The following is a 13,949-nucleotide window of genomic DNA, read 5'->3' as shown; positions in this document are numbered from 1 at the left end:
CGGAATAATGCCTAAACACATGAACTAAGAAAGTTTATCAGCACATAAAAAATCGCAAAAGTCATAAACAATTAAAGATGAAAAAAAAGGCATTTTGTTTTCCGCCAATATCTCATAGACTATTCTTATTTCTGAAATTTTCAAAAATGATTATTAAAGTGGAGGAAATTTCCAATGAAAAGTTCCCGAAATTCTATCTCCATTATTTATCATTCTAATTTAACGCTGAAAATGGGTCTCCGCGCTTCGTTTTTAGGTCGTGCGCGCGGCGTCAAAAGCAAGTACGACGCATTGATCAATTTTTTTAAGGTATTGAATACTTTTTTAAAATTTGAAAAAATTATGGTGCATTTTGATCACTCCAAAAAATTCATCCCCGTTGGAAATTTCACTTAAAGTTAATTTTTCAACAAGTTAAACGATTGTTAAGTAACAAAATTTTCTCGAACTTCCGTCTTCATAGTAAATGAAAAAAATTGTTTAAATAATTATCGCCAAAATATTTCGCTTCCTGCCGCCTTTCTTATATACATACTCAACAATATCACGCCATAAAAGTTGAAGAAATATTCATACTTTGTTTATAATAATTTTTGTACTTGAACAAAAACGGAAAAATCCTAGTAATGCTGTTGAAAAAAATTTTTTTTTTCTCAATCATGATATTACCGTTTCTTTATTATTACAAGATATCAATTGATTTGCAAAAAAAAAATTTTATGCCATTTGTTCATCAATGTTTTACAAACAAATCGATTATTTGAATATTTAAAACAAATTTTTTTCGCAACTTTATTATATTATAAATATTATGATTTTTTCATCAACAATTCCATTGTTTATTAACTTGTTAATTTGTTATAAATAAATTTTCAACTTTGTTCGATTTTTTTTCTCAAACTTCTAAAAATTACAAAAACAACTATATATAACAAAGTATAGAAAAAAATTTTGTTCAATTTTTTATTGTAATTTCAAAAAACATGTGCTACAAAAGTTCCAGCGGCTGCTTCATTTGTCTACTAAAAACTAATATAACGTTTAAACTATTATAGATACAAAAATAAACATTCCAGTCGATTTTATGAAGAATTGAACGATCTTTTGAATGAGTTATTAAAAAATTTGTAGTTTTTGTTAATTTGTTGTTATGCGCTGTAACGTGGCATTTTCGATGCGCATTCCACACGGCTCCCCGAACCCTGGACGGAACACGAAATTAGGAATCCCGCGGATCAGACCGCGACTTATTTCGACAAAGAGCGCCAGGACAACGGTCACGCATCCGAGACTCTGAGAGGGGACCATTATCGGTCTAGCGAATACGACTTTTCAGGATTTTTGTTTATTTTTTTTGTTGCGAGTAAATGCGGCATCATGCAGGGGATCGGCGGCAAATTCGAACGACGTTACCGGATGGCAGTCGCGGCGGATCGCGACGAAAGGAGGGCCTCACACGAGGCTACGGATAGAGCGTCAACGGAGAGCTCTGCCGCGAGGGAACCCAAGGCGGACGAGATTCCCGTTGGTGGCCCCCCCCCCCCCCCCCCCCCCCCTACCCAACTGACGTCAGGCAACCTCGCGAAGTCGTCACCACGCCACTGTTGAACTACGGGGTACCAGAGACTGGACAGCCAATCAACACCCCGCGACAGCGGGAGTCAACGATAGCGATAAGTTAGGCTGTAAGAATTTCGTAAGGAACAGCAATTAGAGCGGGAGAATTTTGACAACGGATAGCGCCTATGTTCGAGGCACGTTCGAATTGCGGCTCCGATTTGCGGAGCTCGACACTTGAGTCCTGGCGACATTTCGCGGTGGTCACGTTCGAATAGAAAAAAAAAAATAGAGACTTGTGTGTGACATGGCGGAAACCGGTGTCGGCGAGTTTTTGGTGTGGTTACGGAGCGGTAAGCGCTTTTAATTCTTTGCGAACGCATTTCGAGTGCAATTTAGATCGGTGCACTGGTAAACGGTTGGCCCATTTGCTTATTGAGTTAGAGTAGCACTCGAAATTTGTTTGCCGATCTCCTTGTTGATAACCGTAGTCTGAGTTTTCGCGATAACGCGTAGAGTCAATTTGGTCCCTGTAAAGTCTCGCGTAGAGTCACGGTTTCGAGTGGGGACAATTTCGGTTTGAAATTGAGTGTAGCCAAATTCCGCTGCACAGGGTCTCGTCAAGTCTGCGTAGAAAAAAAAAGTGTCACCTCTCGTGTAGGTCGCGCATCTTCGTGCGTAGATGCTCGCTTTAGCGGAACGGGTTGCAAACTTTTTGGAAATAACGACTACGACTGGAGCTCGGATGCGTAATAATACGCTTTAAACAAGCACGAAAAGAAAAGCTTCCTAGATTTATTAATTTGGTCGCGATTAGCGCGTCGAGTCACGTTCTTTTGGTTTAGTTTATGAATTATTGTTTATCAGTAATGTGGCGATTAGCGCACTTAGGCATAAGAAATTTTCTAGATTTATTAACGATCGCGGTTAGCACGTCGATTATGATTTCGGTTAAGTTTTTGTCTAGCGGTTTATTGTTAAGTGACGATTAGCGTCGTAGTTAGTAGAGGACGGTCGCGGCTAGCGCGTCGAGTAAAATTTGGTCTTTAGTTTTGAATTATTCTTTACATTTCAGACAGCGACCAGCACGAGTAGGCATAAGAAGTCGTTTAGATTTAGTTACGTTTTCTTTCTCCCGTTCTAATTTATTATTTGTTTTTGGTTAGCTAACCTAAGTATTTGAGTACGGATCGCGAATCACGCGTTCGCAATTATTATTCTTTTTTTTTTGTTTGTTTTATAAATTTTGAGTCGCAATGAGTGACGTGTAAATAATTATTTTTTTTTGTATATTTTTTGTTAGTATTATCCTCGGAAGAAAATATATTTGTCGATTTTATCATTGCTCCGTAAAATAACGTGTTGGTATATGTATTCCGTCTCTCCCCCTACCCCAAAAATTACCCCTTCCCTCTCCGCGGTACTGAGCTGCCGAGTATATGGTCGCGGTATATTACATTACCGATCTCGAGGCGTGTTGATCACGTCAGGTGTGTTGATCACGATCACCCAACAAATTTCGCGATATCGTTTTAGATCCAGGATACCTCGCGGACGCCGAATTGTTGTGCACGCGGTAAGTTCTCGGTCGTTTTTTCCGAGTGACCGAGGTGCAAGAGAAATCCACGTCACAGCGCATTTGTTCATAAAAACCGATGTTTTTTTTTCATGTTTATGGAAATTTTATGACTTCTAACTTTTTAAATAATGCAGATACGGTTATAGACCTTCGAGGCGATTCTGTTAAGTATTAAAATATATCAACGTTGCAGTTGTCCGTTTATAAATAATGTCATTTTTCAATGAATTTATGCCGTTTTTCTCTGATTTTTTTTTTTTATTTCACAAAAAATTAATGTCGATTACAATATATTCTTTGAAAACATGCAAAAATTTTTACAAATAATGTGAGGACAAAATTGTATTGTTGAATAAACCTGTGATTTTGATTAAAAGTTAGCAAAGAAAGTCGGTAACAGAAGGGATCAGGATCAAGGGTCGGTCAAAAGACTTGGCCTCTGAAAGAAGCAGCTGCTCATTGTAAACCACAGAACTCAAAATAAATGATGGATATTACAGGCAAAATAATAGCTGTGAACAGAGAAAACCATAAAATTTAGAGAAAAACGGTATAAATTCATCGAAAAATGACATTATTAAAATAAAAGTATTCAACTAATCAATTTGTTTGTAAAAAATTTATGAACAAATGGTGGAAAAAAATTTTTTTGCAAATCAATCAATATCTTGTATCAATAAAAAAACGATAATATCATGATTAGGCAAAATAAATTTTTTTTCAACAGTATTACTTGGATTTTTCAGGTTTTGTTCGAGTACAAAAATTATCATGAACAAAGTATGAATATTTCATCAACTTTTATCGCGTGATATTGTTGAGTATGTATATAAGAAAAGCTGCACGAAGCGAAATATTTTTGCGACAATTATTTAAACATTTTTTTTCATTTACAATTAAGACGGAATTTCGAGAAAATTTTGTTACTTAACAATCTTTAGACTTGTTGAAAAATTAACTTCAAGTAAAATTTTCAACGGGGATAAAGTTTTTGAAGTGCTCAAAATACACCATAATTTGTTCAAATTCTTAAAAAATATTCAATACCTTAAAAAAATTGATCAATGCGTCGTACTCGCTTTTGACGCCGCGCGCACGACCTAAAAACGAAGCGCAATGACCAAAAACACTCCAAAACCCTGCAAGATAATGATAGTTCAATCGTATTAGAAACACTTGAGACAGCATCACAGAACCAAAACTCAGAAACAGCACCAAGTCAAAGTAGTATGGATCTAACACCGGTAATCTCACCAGGAGGCTCGAAGGATGAGCAAACGGAAACCAGCCCAGGAGTACCTCAACCTATTAAAGTCGGCAGCAAGAGGCAGCACCCTCAAACTAAAACAACGGTCTCTTCAAACTACTCACTAAACTTGGACCTAGACTTAGACACAGAAACGGAAACGGAAACAGAGCAAGAGAGCGAAGCAGCAACAGCCTCCGAGGCAGATGAATTAAACAAATTCCCAGCATTATCTGTAGACAAACCAGTCAAACATCCGCTCAGCAAAAACGCCAACAAGAAGCGCAAAGTAACTGAAGCCAAAGAGGAAGCGTATCAAGCGGCATGGGAAAGTATAAAAGTAAATGTTAAAAAACAAAGAACCTCAGGCACCTACGTCTTAAATATAGATCAACTAAGACACCGGATGGAAAATTCGTCCGGCAGAAGCGATATTAAGGAGCTAGTGAAAGAGTACACAGATAACACTGAGGACCTAATTAAAATCTGCCATGAAATTAGACCGTTTATGACTAGAACCATCAAAACTAAGTCCACTAAATTCACCAACAAACTCAAACTCATTCTTGGCTTAGGCAGAACGAAAAGCAATGGAAATAATCCAATGGAACGTTAATGGATACTACAAAAAAATAGAACAGTCAAGTATGCTTACCCATCAACAGAACCCTCTATGTATATGCCTGCAGGAAAATAATTTTGTAAAAGATCACTGTGCTAATCTAAAAGGCTACAAAAAATTCTTCAAAAACAGAATTGAGGCAAATAGGGCAAGCGGTGGCGTCGCCATTTACGTTAAGCCTACAATGCTACCAGAGGAAATTCCACTAGTCACAGAATTAGAAGCAGTAGCCATTAGAATAGAATTCCCCAAGAAACTTTCCATATGCAACATCTATCTCCCAAATAGCAATCCACTGGACACTGAAGAGCTCTCAGCAATTATAAACCAACTACGCAAACCAATGATGATCCTGGGAGACTTCAATGGACACCACCATAACTGGGGATCTAACCACAGTGATTCTAGAGGAAACTTAATAGCAAATTGGTTGGATGACAACGACGGACTGGTACTTTTGAATTCAGGTCTACCAACACACTTCAACGCACGCAACGGAAACACCAGCAGCATCGACCTATCGATGGTAGACAGCTCACTAGCAGCTAAGCTTTCATGGTACACCCTAGACCACACATTTGATAGTGACCACTTCCCCATTGTAATTAAATTCCTTTCAACAAATATCGAAACAGCTGAACTCAAAGAAAGTTACTCTTTGATAAACCGGACTGGGCCGCATACCAAGAAGAAATAGACAACCTACTCCAAGCACTTCCTAAAATAAACTCAAGATTTGGCAGCTCCATTGATGAAATCACCGAAAAATTTATTGAGATCGTATCAAAAATAATAAAGGCAATACCAATAGAAAGAGACAGCAGCCATACTGGTGGAATGAGGAATGTAAAAGAGCCATACAAGACAAAAATATAGCTCACCGCTTATATAAAAACAACCCAAAAATGGACCAGAGCCTTCAACTCAAGATCGACTTCATGAAGAAGAGAGCGGTGGCAAGGAGAACACTAAAAGAGAGTCGGAAAAATGCTTGGAGAAGCTCTGTAACCTCCATTAATAACAACACACCAATCTCTGAAGTCTGAAACGGAAAGAGCACAACGCTATAGTCTTGGAAAATGACCGAGCCCTAACATTTCATCCACAAGAAACGGCCGACATATTGGCCAAATATTTTGCAGAAAACTCATGTACATCAAACTATGAACATGAATTTTTAGCTTACAAAACAGGTCAGGAAACCACAAGCCAGCTCAATGCCCAAGATAACAGTCAAGCCTTTAATTCAGAACTATCAATGCTAGAACTTACGAGAGAATTATCAAAATTAAAAAATTCCAGTCCAGGACCAGATGAAGTGCCAAACATCTTAATAAAAAATTTATCAGATAAAGGATTATGTTACCTACTGGATCTCTTCAACTTGATATTGATTAATCAGGTGTTTCCCACCAAATGGAAAGAGGCAATTATAGTGCCAATTTTAAAACCTGAAAAAAAGTCAAGTGATCCTGAAAGTAACAGACCCATTGCCCTTACATGCAATATAGGTAAACTAATGGAAAAAGTGGTGGCTAGAAGACTCCGCTGGTTTCTCGAATACAAAAACTGGATATCACCAAAACAATATGGATTTAGACAATACCGATATACCCAGGATTACTTAGCGGATTTCACAACACAAATATGTGATTCAGTTGCAGTAAACCACGCACAGATTACAGTAGCACTAGATATAGAAAAGGCCTATGAAATGACCTGGAGATTTGGACTATTAAGGGCTCTTGATAAACGAGGTATTAAAGGTAATATGTTAGCATATACTAAGAACTTCCTGAGCGATAGAAAAATTCAAGTAAGAGTAGACAGAGTTCTACCAACACTGACACCAATCGAATACGAAGTTCCCCAGGGTGCCGTACTTAGTGTTATTCTCTTTTTAGTATCCATTAACGATGTGATTGAGGTGATACCGAAACCAGTAAAAGGAAGACTATTTGCTGACGACCTTTCAATATCCTGCTCAGGAAAAAACCTAACATCTACGACAGTCCATGTTCAGCAAGCTCTGAATGCCCTACGAAAATGGTCAGAAAAGAGTGGCTATAAATTCTCAAGACCCAAGTCTGAATTCATCATATTTTCTCGAGGAAATTGGAAAAGCAACGTTACTCTGAGTCTGGGTAATGAAGAGATTCAACAGACCAAATGTATCAAACTACTAGGAACACTTTTAGATGAAAAACTAACATGGAAGGATCACATTCAAAGACTGCAAGCAGACTGTTATACTAGACTGAACATACTTAAAGCTATCTGCTCCACCCACTGGGGAGCCGATAAATAGTCACTCCTCCTCACGTACAGGGCAATAATTAAAACAAAGATGGATTACAGTGCAATCTTCTATGACACAGCGGCTAAAACAACAAGACTAAAACAACTTGACAGTATCCGGAATCAGGCACTACGACAACTTGACAGTGTCCGGAATCAGGCACTACGACTTGGCCTCGGCGCCTACCGAACAAGTCCAATAAACAGCCTACTAGCAGAAGCAGGAGATAGCCCGCTAAAACTGAGGCGCACCGAACTAACATCTAAATACGCAATCAAGGCCAAAACCCAATCAGAAAACCCGGCCTTTGGCTTCATGAACGACAAACCGGGAACAGATATAATCTATACATCAAAGAACACCAAATTAAAACCACTAAGAGTCAGAATTAAAAATATACTAGAAGAACTCAACATAAAAGTTCCCCAACCGATTCCTAGAAAACATAGTGGTCCACCCTGGCTAAAACACAGCATTGCAGTCAATCTGGATATGTCCGAGCTACCAAGAAAAACCGCAACTCAGCAAACCTATCGGAACCTCTTCCTAGCTACCCAAGAGAAATATAAAGACCACAAGGCTTACTACACAGATGGCTCAGTTGGAAAAGGCCAAGCCAGCTGTGCCGTGGTAAATAACCGAAAAAAAAAGGTTTCAGACTTTACGACTCTCGACCGATATTCACATGTGAAGCCCCTGCAGTCTGGTTAGCACTTAAATGGGCTACAGAAGACCAGGACAACGGATACACTGTCATATTTACAGACTCCATGTCATGTCTCATCGTACTGCAAAACACGGAAAACACATGCTCTCTGATAACTAACATCAAAGAGAGTATCAAAAGTTTAACATGCAACAACAGAAGAGTTAGTTTAGTATGGATCCCAGGACATCAAGGGATAGCTGGTAACGAAGAAGCGGACCAATTAACAACAGAAGCCATTGACAATAACATGATTGATGAACTACCAATAACGACGATACAAGACACAAATAAACTCATTAAACAAACAATCTGGACCCAATGGAACGACCGATGGTTAAACGAAAGACAAACCGGCTTAAGCGAGATCAGAGAATCGGCCACAGAGGACAACCCAGTAGACTCATTCTCCCGTAAAGAGCAAGTTGTACTCAACAGATTGCGAATTGGGCACACTAGAATCACACATGAGTATCTAATAACCAAAGGACCTAAAAATCATTGCGAATGGTGTGGAGCCGAAAACAGTGTCAAGCACATATTATTCGAATCCCCAAAACTAACTGCTATCAGAACCAAACTGAAACTACCAAGTGCAATGAAGGATTGTCTCAACACTACCAACGGATGTTCCAGGACGAAAGCTTTTCTCAATAAAATAAGAATTATAAATAAAATTGATAATAGAAAAAAAAAATTCAAACTGATATAAATAATTGTGAGAAAATTGATAATAATAAGAAGTATCCTTATAAGGTAGTCGCTAATAACCAAGCAGTTACAGCGACTTTAAATGAATTATTAAAAAAAAAAAAATTCTCGTTACCTTTGTAAACGTGTAATTCTTGATAGCATTTGTTCGTCTTCCTTATTCTGACGTTCACAGGTACGTAGTAGTGTATATATGAGAGTTCTAACTCAAAGATGGCGGCGCTCCCCCCGAGTTCCCCCCTAGCTCTCCCCTAGCCTCCCCCCCCCCCCCCCCCCGCCGCCCGCCGGACTCACGTCGCATCTTCTCTCCCCCCCCCCCCCCGGTCATTTTTGGCGGCTATTCCCATAGGATTTGACACACACACACACACAAACACACACACACACACACACACAAAATAATTCCTGTCGAGACTTGTTTGGCGCCGGAAAGCCGCACATAAATCAGATAAGGTAAGAACCCGCTAGATCTATTGAAAAAATTCCAGGAAATTGCTCTTTGAGATGGTGCCGACAATGAACTTAAACCAGTCTGGGGCAGTGGTCCCCATAAAAATTCCTCGCACAATATGCGTGTCGAGACTTGTCCAATGGAAAAATTGTAGTGGGGGTGGGTGGTATATAAAGCGTACGTCTATCGTGATCGTCACTCTGTTCTCATCGTATTCTCATTGTGAACTGTTCTCGCTCGTGAAATAACCTTGAAACGCGATGGATCTAGCAAAAGTTAACCACGTCAGCCGCCTGGAGAATCTGCCAACCAAGAAGATGTCGGAACTCGAAATTGGGGGAGTGTATGACGTCATCGGGTTACGACTGGTCAAAACAAAATTCGGGGTACGTGTTTTGGCGACAATCGATGGAGAATATAACGTCTTCTTACCACCGAGAATCGCAAGAGTTCTACAAGAAGATTCCAGTCAGCTGACTGAAATGTGTAGCATGGCCGGAGAAAATCGTCTGCAAATGAAATACCTTGGTGGAGAATTCAACAAGTTCGAATTTTCATGCAGTTATGCGCCTTAAATGAACTATACGATCCCCCTCTACTTCCACAAAATTCATCCACGAGGGGGTAAAAGCGGGTGTGCTGGAGATGGAATAGTCAGTCTTCCACATACAATCCGTCAGTATATAATCGAGCGCAACATTCCCACTCCTCAACATGGCGATGATCCTAGACGTGCAATGTTTTATCGGTCATAACATGAAGTTTGTACCCAAGGAAGTCGCAGTCGTGAATGTAAACGGGTCGGGTCTGGATTACATCATTTTCAAGCCGCCCTATGATTTGGCAAGCCTACCACTTGAATGTAGAGCTACCAATGTATGGTTGACGCACAATCACCACGGAATATCATGGAACGCGGGCAACAAATCTCACGAGGATGTGACGAAGATTGTGAGAAAAATGGTTGAAAATTCGTGTTACGTATACGTCAAAGGGGCGGAGAAGAAAGCATGGCTGACGGAGATCGTCGATGGTACAACGAGGGTTATTAATATGGAAGATTTGCATATCATACCCCCTGAAATGGAAAAATTGAGGTATATGGAAGCGGCATCGTGGCACGACGCGAACCATGGATACTCTCCAGCGAATAACCTCCAGCAAGCAGCAGCGCCAGGCTCAATTTGGTATGATGACAACTCTGAATACATCCCGGCATACAATTGCGCCTATGAAAATGTGCAGCGACTAAGGAGTTGGTATTCGAAGGAGTGTACCAGCTCCCTCGAGAAATCCTTCCGTCTGTACAAAGAATTGGACGGTTTAAGGGGAATGATGTCCGAGGATATAGCTTTTTTACCAAAAGAATTTATCTGCACGTTCGCATCAAACTCCATCAATGATGCGTGGGATAAACTACCAGAGAATATGAAAATGGACCACGCCGTCGCAAGGTTCCGCAGATGTAGCATACATTACACACCAGGACCCGATGGCGATATCGTGGATGGACCGAATCCTCTAATTAAAGACTGTTTAGCTTGCAATCGCGTGTATAGATAATATGGACGATATTTACCAAAATAACAATAGAATTTATTACGATATATACAATTATATTCGCGTTTATATGTAGAATATTCGATAAAATTAATCTCAATTATATCATAGCTTATACATGGAATTAAAAAAATTTACTATTCGATAAAATTATAATCTAAAAATGGGATACATTACAAATATATATCTTTATAACTTTTACCCATTCTCGTCATACAAAATGTAAATGTTATGAATTTTTACTTGTGAAAAATATATAATCAATAATTATGAATTTAGCGTGGTTTATTCCTCGAAATCATCCATAAAATCATTATCGCTATCCTGTTCGTTAACATTATCATCATCATCGCTATTTTCGACATCTATAATTATTACGATAGTTTCATTCGCCCATTTTTCTACAATTATTTGCATACGTACGTACGTACGATCCACGATATCGCCATCGGGTCCTGGTGTGTAATGTATGCTACATCTGCGGAACCTTGCGACGGCGTGGTCCATTTTCATATTCTCTGGTAGTTTATCCCACGCATCATTGATGGAGTTTGATGCGAACGTGCAGATAAATTCTTTTGGTAAAAAAGCTATATCCTCGGACATCATTCCCCTTAAACCGTCCAATTCTTTGTACAGACGGAAGGATTTCTCGAGGGAGCTGGTACACTCCTTCGAATACCAACTCCTTAGTCGCTGCACATTTTCATAGGCGCAATTGTATGCCGGGATGTATTCAGAGTTGTCATCATACCAAATTGAGCCTGGCGCTGCTGCTTGCTGGAGGTTATTCGCTGGAGAGTATCCATGGTTCGCGTCGTGCCACGATGCCGCTTCCATATACCTCAATTTTTCCATTTCAGGGGGTATGATATGCAAATCTTCCATATTAATAACCCTCGTTGTACCATCGACGATCTCCGTCAGCCATGCTTTCTTCTCCGCCCCTTTGACGTATACGTAACACGAATTTTCAACCATTTTTCTCACAATCTTCGTCACATCCTCGTGAGATTTGTTGCCCGCGTTCCATGATATTCCGTGGTGATTGTGCGTCAACCATACATTGGTAGCTCTACATTCAAGTGGTAGGCTTGCCAAATCATAGGGCGGCTTGAAAATGATGTAATCCAGACCCGACCCGTTTACATTCACGACTGCGACTTCCTTGGGTACAAACTTCATGTTATGACCGATAAAACATTGCACGTCTAGGATCATCGCCATGTTGAGGAGTGGGAATGTTGCGCTCGATTATATACTGACGGATTGTATGTGGAAGACTGACTATTCCATCTCCAGCACACCCGCTTTTACCCCCTCGTGGATGAATTTTGTGGAAGTAGAGGGGGATCGTATAGTTCATTTAAGGCGCATAACTGCATGAAAATTCGAACTTGTTGAATTCTCCACCAAGGTATTTCATTTGCAGACGATTTTCTCCGGCCATGCTACACATTTCAGTCAGCTGACTGGAATCTTCTTGTAGAACTCTTGCGATTCTCGGTGGTAAGAAGACGTTATATTCTCCATCGATTGTCGCCAAAACACGTACCCCGAATTTTGTTTTGACCAGTCGTAACCCGATGACGTCATACACTCCCCCAATTTCGAGTTCCGACATCTTCTTGGTTGGCAGATTCTCCAGGCGGCTGACGTGGTTAACTTTTGCTAGATCCATCGCGTTTCAAGGTTATTTCACGAGCGAGAACAGTTCACAATGAGAATACGATGAGAACAGAGTGACGATCACGATAGACGTACGCTTTATATACCACCCACCCCCACTACAATTTTTCCATTGGACAAGTCTCGACACGCATATTGTGCGAGGAATTTTTATGGGGACCACTGCCCCAGACTGGTTTAAGTTCATTGTCGGCACCATCTCAAAGAGCAATTTCCTGGAATTTTTTCAATAGATCTAGCGGGTTCTTACCTTATCTGATTTATGTGCGGCTTTCCGGCGCCAAACAAGTCTCGACAGGAATTATTTTGTGTGTGTGTGTGTGTGTGTGTTTGTGTGTGTGTGTGTGTCAAATCCTATGGGAATAGCCGCCAAAAATGACCGGGGGGGGGGGGGGAGAGAAGATGCGACGTGAGTCCGGCGGGCGGCGGGGGGGGGGGGGGGGGGAGGCTAGGGGAGAGCTAGGGGGGAACTCGGGGGGAGCGCCGCCATCTTTGAGTTAGAACTCTCATATATACACTACTACGTACCTGTGAACGTCAGAATAAGGAAGACGAACAAATGCTATCAAGAATTACACGTTTACAAAGGTAACGAGAATTTTTTTTTTTTTAATAATTCATTTAAAGTCGCTGTAACTGCTTGGTTATTAGCGACTACCTTATAAGGATACTTCTTATTATTATCAATTTTCTCACAATTATTTATATCAGTTTGAATTTTTTTTTTCTATTATCAATTTTATTTATAATTCTTATTTTATTGAGAAAAGCTTTCGTCCTGGAACATCCGTTGGTAGTGTTGAGACAATCCTTCATTGCACTTGGTAGTTTCAGTTTGGTTCTGATAGCAGTTAGTTTTGGGGATTCGAATAATATGTGCTTGACACTGTTTTCGGCTCCACACCATTCGCAATGATTTTTAGGTCCTTTGGTTATTAGATACTCATGTGTGATTCTAGTGTGCCCAATTCGCAATCTGTTGAGTACAACTTGCTCTTTACGGGAGAATGAGTCTACTGGGTTGTCCTCTGTGGCCGATTCTCTGATCTCGCTTAAGCCGGTTTGTCTTTCGTTTAACCATCGGTCGTTCCATTGGGTCCAGATTGTTTGTTTAATGAGTTTATTTGTGTCTTGTATCGTCGTTATTGGTAGTTCATCAATCATGTTATTGTCAATGGCTTCTGTTGTTAATTGGTCCGCTTCTTCGTTACCAGCTATCCCTTGATGTCCTGGGATCCATACTAAACTAACTCTTCTGTTGTTGCATGTTAAACTTTTGATACTCTCTTTGATGTTAGTTATCAGAGAGCATGTGTTTTCCGTGTTTTGCAGTACGATGAGACATGACATGGAGTCTGTAAATATGACAGTGTATCCGTTGTCCTGGTCTTCTGTAGCCCATTTAAGTGCTAACCAGACTGCAGGGGCTTCACATGTGAATATCGGTCGAGAGTCGTAAAGTCTGAAACCTTTTTTTTTCGGTTATTTACCACGGCACAGCTGGCTTGGCCTTTTCCAACTGAGCCATC

The sequence above is a fragment of the Neodiprion lecontei genome, chromosome 3 (assembly GCF_021901455.1).
Source record: "Neodiprion lecontei isolate iyNeoLeco1 chromosome 3, iyNeoLeco1.1, whole genome shotgun sequence".
Taxonomy (NCBI): Eukaryota; Metazoa; Arthropoda; class Insecta; order Hymenoptera; family Diprionidae; genus Neodiprion; species Neodiprion lecontei.
The sequence above is the reverse complement of the archived record's forward strand: the minus strand, read 5'-3'. Positions refer to the sequence as shown.